Below are 12,851 nucleotides of genomic sequence, written 5' to 3'. Positions count from 1 at the left end.
AAGGGGCAGCAGGTTGCCAGACCTCGGGGTCCTCACCCCCTACGAGAAACAAGCCCCAGAGGTCATGGGGGTGGTTGAGGACCAATCGGCCACAAAAATCATGCTTGGCCTACACCGCAGAGGTGAGGATTCATTGCCCCCCATTCAGATGACCTGTCGCACATGAGTTGTTCATGCTAGCATGATGATCCCTCCTTCTCACTGACCCCGTCCATTCTCCTGCAGGATGCCCCCCCCCCCCCACTTGCAAGAGAACACCTCAGAGGAGAGCTCTGAGGATGCCGCCATTGAGGCATCACAGCTGTCATCCCCACCCTCCACCTGCGCAGAGACACACACCTCGGTGAGGAAAGTAGAGAACAGGCTTTTGGGGCCCAATCGGGTGAGCACCACACAGTTGTGATGCACATCAGGTGTAGGCAGGAACCTCCAGGTGAGACAGCAGTCGGCTGCTGGATCCAGGACCCAGCTGGATCCCAGTCAGATGCTGAGCATCTGGACCAGGTTTACCTGGAGCTGATGGAGTCGACAGGGTGCAGCTGTGAGATTCAGAGGGGGATGTCAGCGACTCTCAAGCAGGTCCACAACTGTTTGGCAGAGTCCCAAAGGCTAAGGGCGCAGTAGATGGCGCTGGCAATGCATGGCAGCGAGGCCGCAGTGAAGAGCCTGGAGAACGATGTCAGCACCGTGAATGGTGGTGTCCAAGGTGTGCCTCCGTCAGTGAAGGCCATGGCTCAGTGCCTCGAAGGCATGTCCACGTCACTGGGGGTTGTGTCCTTGACGCAGGTGGACGTTTCCGAGATGCTGCCAAGTATATCCCATTCTCAGATCGACATTGCCGAGGCGCTGCGGAGCATGCCCCAGATGCTGGGGGATGTGTCCAGCCTGTCCTCCATCCTCCAGCTGATCCCAAGACTCCTCCCCAGGCTCATCCTCCAGCCCTTGCTGTTCTGGCTCCTCCTCCTCGGTGACCACATATTCCTCCTCCTCCACATCCAGCACGTCGGCCTGCTGCTATGCCAGATTGTCAAGTACACAATAAACTACCAGAAAGCAGGTGACCCTCCGGGGGGTGTACTACAGTGCACCAGCGGAGCAGTCGAGGCATCAGAACCGCGTTTTCAGCAGTCTATTGCACCGCGCAGTGACAGCTTGGGTCGCCACATTGGCCACATTATATCAGGTCTCCGCATCAGTTACCGGCCTCCATGCTGACGTCATTAGCAGGACCTAAGGGGGTACCCCCTGTCCCCCAAGAACCTGCCGGTCACACTGGGATGTCCCTCAAAGATGTCAGGGATCTCCGATTGCCCCAGGATGTAGCTGTCCTGCACACGTCCTGGAAGTTCACGTGCATGAACCTCAGGTGGTCGTCGCACACAAGTTGAATATTCAGCGAGTGGAACCCTTTCTTGTTGCTGAAGGGTGCGAGACCAACAATCAGCTATGGCTTCCACCACGGACGCACAGGTCCCCCAGACCCCCACCCCCACACTCACATCCCCTGTCATCCCTCAGGGTGCCATCCAACACACCCTGGACATAGCAGAGGCCCCTGGGCAATGGACCCCAGACCATGTACCGCAGACACACGCTGGAAAAGTTACCTGGACCGGGCGCTGGTTCCCTCCCTGGCCCAGACACACGCACCCTCTGGTCGCGGGGATGTCCCCAGTGCCATGGCCCAGTTCTTGGGCATTAGAATGTTGGTTGCTGCCTCTGTGGTGTTGATGCGTCCGGAGTTCAGGCAAAGTGTCCAGGCCTCACAGCCTGATTGAGATGCTAGGCAGTAACAACTACCTACTTCATGGCACGCTTACCCACAGGAATCAACTTGGGAGCTGTAAAGTGCTCACATTACCAGGTTTGCCAATAACCTATCAGCAATATCCTTCAGCCACAGTCAGTGGGAGTTAAAGTGACCTTTACCATATTACCACCGATGTGGTTCTCTCACGGGAGTGGTTTGTGGGACAGACAGGCAACAGCTGGAGCTGCCCATTATGGGTATACACGATCGGGGGGGTGGCATGGCAGACGCGCGGGCGCTGCGCCCCTTGCCCACCCGGACTAGCATCAAACCTCCACCGATGGCAGCCCACCCCCCCAACTGAGCCCGTCCCCTACACCTACACGTGTACTGGGGCAGTGGCCCCAGTGCCCTTGGGCTGACTGCCTGATTTTGAAATGGCTACTCACCTCCTTGGATCCCCACAACAGCCATTGCGCTAGCTTCACGTGTTTATATAGGTATACTAAACCGCACCCATGTGACCGCTTGCTGGGGAGGTTAGTTAGTTCAAGGGTGACCATTCAAAAGGGGGTCCTTCCTATTAATGGGATGGAGATTTGACTCATTTGGTGAATATTGGTTTCTCCCCACGCCACGGTGGGATACGGATCTTGCCAATGGGAGCAGGCCGGTTAGATCAGTAGCCAATCGGCACCCGCCGTACTTCCCAATTCGGCCTCATCCGCTTGTATTCGCGCCCAGCGTGTTGAGGTCAGTAGATCATGCCCTTCGAAATTTGTCCATTAAATCACAGCCTAAATATGGTTGAATAGTGTTTCCATCTCACCCAAAAAGCTGGCAAGAAACACCCCACCAAACTCACCCAAAATGACACTTCGAAATGTTTTGGTTGAATCCAGCCCAATATCTTTTCTTTTCCACCTCCTGCACCAAGACCTCCAGCGAAATGTCAGAAAATTTTGGAGCCCACTTTCTGCTACATTGTACAATTATTGAGAGTTGTCCACGTCAAAATCACTTATCAATAATTTCTACCACCTAGCTTTAATTCATGATCCCCTCTCACAGGTTTGGAGCTCAGACATGCAGTTATTCAACCACATGGTTAGAACTGGTTGCGCCCTGCAAACATTTAAACCAGGAGGCAGCATGAGGCTTAGGTTCTACCTGCATCAGAAACAGCAGGTGTGGGGTAGACCATACCATGGGGAGAGATTTAATGTGCTAACCTTGTGGTGGGTTCGGAGACAGGGTGGCCATTTGATCAGAGTGGGTGGCGGGTACAGAGCGGAAATCAAGCTTCGAGTGCGAAGGCTGAAAGGTGGAGCCCCCGCCTGGAAGCCAGTTGAGGCTCTTAAGTGGCTCCTGCTACCAGCAGGAACCGGCCACCGTTTCCGCAGGAAGACACAGCCCTGGCCTTGCCATTAAACCCTTTCCCACCCCTTTCTGACACCCCTCACCTTGGTACTATCAGTTTGCTCCATTTAACTCTCTCCAGGGATCCATCTGCAATTCCTGATGAAGGCCCTAATGCAATACCAGCAGTAGCCACTACTCCTAATGGCACTGCTGGAAGTTGAGGGATGCCATCCTCTGATAGGCCAGCAACTCCAAGGGGTGGGACTTCTGGCATGCACTGGGCTTAATTCAATGAGAGGCCTGCGCCTCCCAGGTAAGAAGAGGATTGCTTTGAAATAGCTTCGGGACTCTTGAAAATATTTGACTCGGTGTCTCCGCCATTTTTGCAACCAGTCGTCATGAACCCATCCTTGAATATAAATTGGGCTCAGTCCAATTTTGGGCCAATGCTTTGAATATATTCAGTGAATATACAAAACAACATGGGCGGGATTCTCCACTCCCACGCCGAAGTGGCCGCGCCATCGTGAATGCTGTCGAGGTTCACGACGGCGCGGAACGGCCCCGGTCCCGACCGATCCAGGCCCTGACAATGGGCCAGGATCGGGGCCGCGTCATCTACACGCGCCAGGCCTTGTCGCCCGCGTAAAAGCGGCGCCGCATAGATGACGCGGCCGGCACCGCATAACGGGCGTCATCCGCGCATGCGCGGGTTGTCGTCCTCTCTAAATCCGCCCCGCAAGAAGATGGGGGGCGGATCTTGCGGGACCGCGGAAGGAAGGAGGTCCTCCTTCAGAGAGGACGGCCCGACGATCGGTGGGCACCGATCGCGGGCCACCCCACATTCCAGGTAAAGCCCGGTGCAGGATCCCCCCTCGCCCCCCCATAGGCCGCCCCCCCAGCGTTCACGCACCGCCCACAACTGCAGCGACCAGGTGTGGACGGCGCCGGGGGGAACCCGCCGTTTTGGCCTGGCCGCTCGGCCCATCCGCGCCTCAGAATAGCGGGGGTGCCGGAGAATCGCCATTTTGGGTGTCTCTGGTGATTCTCCGGCATGCGGCCCGCGAAACCCGACCGGGCCGTTCCCGCCACTTGGGAGAATCGCAGGAGGGCGTCGGATCGGCGTCCCCGGAAATCTTGGCAGCCCAGGCGATTCTCCCAACCGGCGTGGGAGTGGAGAATCGCGCCACATGTATAATAGAAAAAATAGTGATTTATAAATTTGTAAACCACAATGTTTTCACAATGTGATTGGGATTATTTTCTTTATAAAATGAATTATTTTATGGATAAGATGAAGCATACCTCAACACAGATAAATTCCAGATAAAACACTTCGAAGTTTTGAAATGTATTTCCAAGTGTGTGAAGGTCTTGTATCTAACATGAATTCCTCACACCTGTAAGCAACACATGTAAAATATATGTCATTCTTGCACATGATTAACTCAGATCTCATTATCACAACTAATTAGTTGGGGAGCCTGCAAGAACAAATATTAAGAGGGAATGAAAATTATCAGCTGATGGCTCTGACCAATTAATTGAACGGCCACCAGCAACAGCAGAAGGCCAGCAGCAATTTTAATGACTGAGCCTCATTTAATTGTTATCAGTCACTTCCCAACAGAGCAAACAAAGTGACTCCTCCAAAACCAGCCGTCAGGTCAGGGGCAGGAAGGGTTCCGGCAGGAGGGAAAGAGGGGAAGAGCTGCAATTTTCCTCCTGGAGCTTGGAGCAGCATTCCTAACCCTCCTGGCCCTGCAAAGGAAAGTTCCTTACTCACAATTTTAGTCTCTTCACTGTTCCAGACCTGCTATCGTGTGGCAGTCTGGGTTAAATGCAGTTTGGTTATTATTCACAGACTAGGACCCCAATTTGCAAACATTCATGAAATCCCTAACTGATTATTGCAGCTGCCTCAGTTGACTGCAGACTAAGATCGCAGATGCTGAGGAGTTGGGAGCTCCAAGTGAGTAATTAACCTTCGCAGTTTTATCAGTTTTATCCGCTTGCCAAACCTCCCAGTTTCCATTGCACTGGTGATGGGTTCAGATCAATCTCACCAATTCCAGTCAGTAAAGGGCTGTTAATCTAAAACGCAGTAAGAAGGCAAATTAATCAAACCACTAAGCTAGCAAATTCTGCTAATCCTTTCTGCTACATTCTTTGTTTGTGAGCAACTAAAATAAATAATACTGAAATAAGGCTTGGAATATAATGAACATATATATGTACATTTAAAACTCACAATAAAGTCATTAAACCTAGCCATGCAGCTACCCTTTACTTCACTACTGTTTCCTTCACATGGCCTGAACAGCTTTCACCAGTCTGCGACTTTATTTCATGAAGCTTCCTGCAATGATTCTATCCTATCCTGAGTGAAGATGCTCATCTTGAGCTGTGGGTTAAAGCTCCTTGGTATACATGTGTCATACATTTCAGAGATTTCATAGAATTTACAGTGCAGGAGGAGGTCATTCGGCCCATTGTGTCTGCACCGACTCTTGGAAAGAGAACCCTACCCAAGCCCACTACTCCACCCTATCCCCATAACCCAGTAACCCCACCCAACACTAAGGGCAATGTTGGACACTAAGGGCAATTTAGCATGGCCAATCCACCTAACCTGCACATCTTTGGAATGTGGGAGGAAACCGGAGCACCCGGAGGAAACCCACGCACACAAGGGGAGAACGTGCAGACTCCGCACAGACAGTGAACCAAGCCGGTAATCGAACTGGGATCCTGGAGCTGTGAAGCAATTGTGCTAACCACTGTGCTACCGTGCTGCCTGTGTCAGTCTGTGTAAGGACTCTGGGATGGATTCACATCGGTCTATAGGTCCCATGCTCAGTGTGGGCAACCAGAGGGGACATACCAAATAGGTCCCTCCTATAAAGACCGGGGACACAATTGAAAGCCCAAAAAACAGAGTCCCTTTTGGGTGGGAATAGTGGAGTGTTTCACGGCGCCTGCAGCACCCAATATGACCCCGCTATCAAATGGGACTCTGTTTTTTGGGGGCCTCGGTAGGTAACGCCCCGCCAAGGCCGCACTTACCTCACTTTCTGCATTGATGAACTCAGTTCATTAGTGCAGGAAGAGATTGGGGCGCCATTTTTAAATGCTGCCCCGAACTATTGACCCTCCCTTGGACTCCCCACCAATGTTCAGACTCCCCCAACACCTCGTAGGGGGTCCTTGAGCCCCCCTCACCCCACCTCTTAAGGGCAGGGCACCCCGGGCCTGATTCCTGGCACAGGCAACCTGGCATCAGGGCACCTTGGCACTGCCAGCCAGGCACACTGGCAATGCCTGTGCCACCATGACAGTGTAATCCGAGCACCCTGGCCAGTAGCCGACCACCCGTGGCCTACCCACCCCCCCACCCCCGAGGTACCGTTATTCCTGGATCACGTTTGTATGGATCAGTGTTAACCTGTCCTCTGGCACGGTCTCGTAGGCACGAGCGATGGTTCCCGGGACTCGGGAGAATCGAGCACCAACATATTTAAAGTATGTAAATCAGGATGCCACCGAGCGGGATCAATTCAGGGTGTGACAATAAATCATCGCGGACACATGGAACTAGTGCAATTCCAATACATGATGCCATCTGATTCGCCGGAGTCGGGACCGGCACTCGCGAGCCTGACATGCTGAAGCACTCCACTCCTACAACAATCTCTCTTCCCACACAACGGCACCCCATTTCACCGACCCTGCTAGATGCCACGGAGGTGAGGCGGGGCACCTTGTTCCACGGGATGGGAAGGCAGCTAACACCCACAGACATCAACCGAGGCTGGGCGCAGGTGCAAGAAGCCATGAGCACTGTGGGTCCGACCGCCAGGACCGGCCACCAGTGTCCAGCACCGGGGGGGCAGAGGGGTACAGGTGGGGGGGCCTCTGGCTCCCGCACCCATCCCTGCAGCAGGTGAACCGGTGGCTGGCCCTACACATGCCAGCTGTATGCACTGCATTCCCATTCCGATGCCACCCTGTGGGATCTACTGTGGGCGGCCACCTTGGGTGGGCCACGTGATGCCCCACCAGCAGGGTGGCGCCCGAGTGTGGGTGGTAAGGGTTGGGGGGGGGTGGAGGTTGGGAAGGGGAGGTATCCATCTGGCCGGTGTCACTCTATGCAACCTGGGGCCATAGTGTGCAGTCAGTGGGATGCGCAGCAAGATGGCTGCCATGCAGGCCGCGGCAATGGCCACCTATGCCTCAACACCCCGGTTCAGGGAGGGTCACCCTGACCCCACGTCCTATCCCTTGGTCACCCCTCACTACTCCCCAGCCCTGGCGGATGCCCCCCAGCCAGCGCCTTTGGGAATATGACATACCTTCTCTCTCTCCCTCAGCAACCAAGGCACTTGCTTCCTGATTTTACATACCACAAGTGAATCTTGCCATCGGTAATTAATATTCTTTATTAGTGTCACAAGTAGGCTTACATTAACACTGCAATGAAGTTACTGTGAAAAGCCCCGAATCGCCATATTCCGGCACCTGTTCGGGTACACTGAGGGAGAAGTCAGAATGTCCCATTCACCTAACAGCACGTCTTTCAGGACTTGTGGGAGGAAACTGGAACACCCGGAGGAAACCCATGCAGACACGAGGAGAACATGCAGACTCCGCACAGACAGTGACCCAGCTGGGAATCGAACCTGGGACCCTGGCGCTGTGAAGCAACAGTGCTTACCACTGTGCTAACGTGCCACCCTAATTCCTGCTGGCGGAATCGTCGCATCGCTGGAGGCCGGATAACACCGGTGCGGGCCTGTTAATGATATGCCAACGCCGTTTACTGCAAAATCTGCATGGGCACATCAACGTGCGGTATAAATTGCATTCACGCCACCATCGAGGCGTATCTGGAATTTTCCAATTCCTCCGACCGGTGGGATAATCCGGTCCTGCCTTAGTCAATGGTCATTTGAATGGCTCGATGCATCCGCCACGGCAGGTTCCTCCACGGTGGATTCGGAAAATTCCGACCGGAGGGTCAGCATGGAACCAAAAGTGTTATTGTTGCTAAGGTTGTGAACAGTCCTTTTTGGGTTTGAGACTAGTCAGTCGTAAAGCTGTTTCCACATAGAGTATAATAACTCTGCTGCAAGATGAACTGAATTTGTGAACCGTGCAAGACCAATTACTCCAGCTTTGCTAACATTGATGTGATGCGATGGTGGATTCCTTGTTTTGCAGTGTTTGCATGAATGCAAAATTGTTTATTGATGTATTTATTGCAATTTTAAAATTATATCACTTACATATTTGAGAGTTTTATTGATGCGTATTTTGGGAAAACAAATAAATCACGCATGAGTTTAATCTAAGAATAATTTTACTCTGATGCAGCTCCATTTCTGGAGCAATGAGGTCACAACGAGGTGAAGCCAGGTGTATTTTTGTTTAACAGATAAAATTTAATTGGTCCATCCATAGTGCCATATGAAAATGATCCACATGTAACTTGTGATTTTACTGTGTTTCATTTCATACAGATCAGATAACACTAACTTGAGAATGTGGTTGATTTACAATTAATCACGCAGCATTACTAGCAGCACTGTGCCAAATTACTGAACTCTGCTAGTTTCCTCTAGAGGACAGTGTGCAATGAATAAAAATGAAACAATTTTCAGGAGTTAAAACATCCCCCCTTCGTTTTATTCATTACGGTTGCCCAATGGAGCCTAGCAATTTTCTGCAATGATTTCCCAGATTCAAAGTATATACAAATGATCCATATCACTGTCAAGATCAAGTAAATAAATGTAATGAAATGTCTAATTTTAATAACAAAAACAATCAAAGGATTACTTTAAAGTGTTGTAAAGTTGAATTTTTATTTTATTGTGTATAAAAGAGATAAAATCTTTGAAATGGCTGCAGGATCGTTTGCTGCTGCTTTTGGAAATGTAACTCTATATAACTCTCGCAATAAAATATGATTTACTGCCCCAAGCACCATCTTAAAAGCAGCAAGATCTGATTTACTGTAGCTGACTGCCCCCTAGTGTTGACGGTAATGATATTCTGGTGAAAACTTTTAACTTGGTTGAAAAAAACCCGAATCTGTAAAGGTGGGAGAACATGGGCTGAAAATGAATAAAAATTCTGAGAAACTGAAAAGAGCACATTTATAACAATTATTGTTTTCTTGAAGAAAAAGTGGGAGAAAAGATTTCAATGAAGTTCCTCACTGCGGAAGCTGAAAGCGAGTGGGAATTCAGGATAAACCAGGCTGTGAATAGGGATTAGCTGAAGAAACCAATTGGGAATGAATGATGGCAGGTGAGGGGATTATGGGCAGGTGAGGGGGAGGGTAATTAGGAAGAGGAGTGTCCCTGGGATTCTGTACCTACGCTTTCTTATTGCTTTGAGGGCTATTTTAGCCTAATCTGTCCACAGGTAACCTAACCGGCTGGCCACCTGCCCACCCCTCACCCCTTTCTGATTTTACTCTTCCTTCATATCAATAAAAAGGAAAATTGGGCAGAGTATAAAATTAGCAGCCGATTTTTTTCAGTCAGTCAGATTAGGTTAAAATTACTGATTCAGTCACCTAATTCACAGATGATACTAAATAGAGCAGGTACCTTGGAAGGGCCTGACCAAAAAAAATAAAAAATTGATTTTACAAGTAACTAGTTAAAAAGTGAAGTGAAAAGGGATCCAGGGGATCTTAGACCTCATACTCAACAGGTTTACTTTTTAACACCGTTTGTTTTTTCAGAAGAGAGCTTCATATACTGAGAACTGCATCTAATTTCCTGATACAAATTCATGACAGGTACAGCTCTGCGCCAGGCATTGATGAAAAGCACTAAACGTTGGACTCACCAAACCACTGTTATGCTGCAATAAACAGAGTAAATACTTAAATCAAATTGCTACAAAATTCATTCTGAAATAGTCCAGTTCCTGAGTCAGAACATACTTCAGGGATTCTGCTTCCCATCTGCAAGAAGCAAAGAAACATTTAAGCCAAGGGGTGTGTAATCAAGAAAAAGCCTAGTGTTAAAGAATTGACTTACAAGCAAAGTCTGGAACAACTGGGTCTCTGTTAACATCTTTAGAACAGTAACTGTGTATAAAGTGATGTGTTGGGTGTTCTGGATCACAAACAGGTCACCAACACTTGGAGTGGTGCAACTCTATTTTATTATAAGGTTAACTATATTAACATACTTGAACTGTGGGTAAATGCAATACCAGCTTTAACTGTTGACCCTTGCCTAGTCCTAACCAGGTAATGCACTCAGCACATGGTGAACGTCTGTGTTGCAGGCTGTGAGCTCTGTGCTCCGAGCTGACTGCTACTAGAATGAGCGGGAACTCTCCTGTGCCCTGTTTTTTTAGTGCGTGTGCTCTCATTGGTGATTGGCTGTGGTGTTGTGTATGCTGATTGGTCCCACTGCATGTCCATCAGTGTGTGTCTGCACCATAATATACTGGTGTATATTATGACATAAAGTACAAGAACAATGTCTCTAGTCCAGCTATTCGAAGAACAGAGATGTTGTGTAAGCTGCCATGCATGAATTTTGATATTTATTAAATGAGTAAAATAACTTAGCGGCTTGTTTGACTAGATGCTGCATTGACACATGCGCGCTGGGCTAGTTATTGGCTTCATGGGCAGATCTTCTCTTGCACTCCGAGTGGTCAGGGCACCTTTGGCCTCATCCAACCTGACCTGGTCCGAACCATCTGATTTGACCCGGACCACCTGAACTGAAAATCAGCAAGGTATGAAGTCCGGCATGGACTGGTTCCCAAGGTTGCCCGTTTTGAGACACTGCACCTGCACTAACTTTTATTTCAAGGTATGTTAGGATAGAAGAATGAGGGGGCATAGGTTATAACTGATAGTCTGTCATTTTAGGGCAGAAGTCAAAATAAACCGCCACCCATAAAATCATCAAAAATTGGAGCAGTCTTTTCTATACAGTACTGCACTGTTGTCCACAACATAATCCACTAGCCACATGTTGCTAATAGGGAATCCAGATGCGGTTGATTGTATTTTTGATTAGGAATTAATACTGAGCAATAACCACTGTCATCGGGCATGTAATCGCAATACTCAATTTCATTGTGTGGACTTTATTTCCTTCATTACTCCTTATTGATTACCTGCTAAAAATGACGGGTAACCTTGGTGAAAATGCTCCATTGGCTTCAAAGGAAATAAAAACCAAGCTAGTAAAAAGTTAATTCTCATGGACCCTAGCATGATTTTCATAAGGTGTGGAAACAGGGAAAATGCCTCTTTACTCCTTTTTCCACTGAGTCCACTCAGAAATTGAGCATAAAGATATTGGAAAATCTAAATCAATGGATAGAAACTGATCATAAATCTCAATAAACATAAATGTAGGTATTTCTGGTGGAAAACTATTACTACTCATGAATTATTGGGTCACCTCACCCATAATATAAATGGTACATCAGGATTCCCCATGAAATACTCTCTATTTAATCAAGAATGACTTTTAAGAGGAGGCACTATAAATGTTTGAAGTTTCCTCCTGCCTTTCATAGAAGTACCCACTGTGACGGCTGGATTTATGTTAGTGTATTTGTCATCATTCCATTCACTTGCAACCATGCTGCACAAGAACTATTCTCCTGTTCCTTCTGTCTCAATCTATGGGTTAAATGTTTAGTATTTCTTGAGCAAAACTGAGTTTAGACAGTTGTGTCCTGTCAGATTCAGAAGTCCCAGAATGGGCAGGTTTGGAGGCTCATATTAAACCCTCTCGTTAAACTGAACAGGCAAGTAAATAGGTGTCCAGCTCATTCTCGCTAGGCACTTTAGGTTGGAATTAAGGCTAAGTTGTTGATCAATTGCATCTGGGGTTTCTCATTATTTGTTAGTTAATAATTAGCAAATCTCATTTGTGGCATTGATTAAGTCATTGTGATATCTACTTAGTGATTGCCAATGGTGTTTTTGAGTGGGTCAGTGAACATTAAAGCGTACGATCGTAGAACAGGCAAAAGGGAGCAATAAACTAGCTCATGAAGAAACTCTACATTATGATATTTGTATAATACATTGTTCGTATACCTTTGTACCTGCAAAACTAATATTATGCTGCTGTGCATTTGGTCTGGCCATATATAAAATATCATGAAGTCAGGAATGTTGAAATAGCAAGTTAAAACAAAATATCTTTAAAAGATTTGAAATGCCTCTTGTAACAAAAAAACCCAGAGAACATTTATTTTCTGCAACAATCACCAATCAACTAATGAAATCAAAGGCATGGCTGTTTTGAAAAAGGTCCAGGTTATTTTGGGGTTGGACTGTGATGATGCAGAGGAAACTCGGCAAGGCCAGGTTGTGGATGTCCTGCCAAAGTTAACGCAGAGCCTTGTGACAGTTTTCTTTCATGGATCAAGTCTGGCAGCCTCCGGACACTGGATTTATGACGGAAAATCTGGCTCAGGACATTGGAGATGTCCTGAAGCGTGGACATACGTGGGAATTGCCCAGGATGTTCAAATTTCTGATGGGTAATTCCCTCGTCTCCAACTCTGAGCTAGCTACAGTGACTTGGAACAGAGCCATACAACTACCCTTTCTAATTACTCAAGAAATGTTAGATAGTTTAAAAACTAGTCAAAGCCTCAGTAGCTCAAAAAACGACGACCCCCCCCCCACCTCTCAACTGCCTACCGAATCACCTGACTATCCACCAACCACCCAGAT

The sequence above is a fragment of the Scyliorhinus torazame genome, chromosome 9 (assembly GCF_047496885.1).
Source record: "Scyliorhinus torazame isolate Kashiwa2021f chromosome 9, sScyTor2.1, whole genome shotgun sequence".
Lineage (NCBI taxonomy): Eukaryota > Metazoa > Chordata > Chondrichthyes > Carcharhiniformes > Scyliorhinidae > Scyliorhinus > Scyliorhinus torazame.
The sequence above is the reverse complement of the archived record's forward strand: the minus strand, read 5'-3'. Positions refer to the sequence as shown.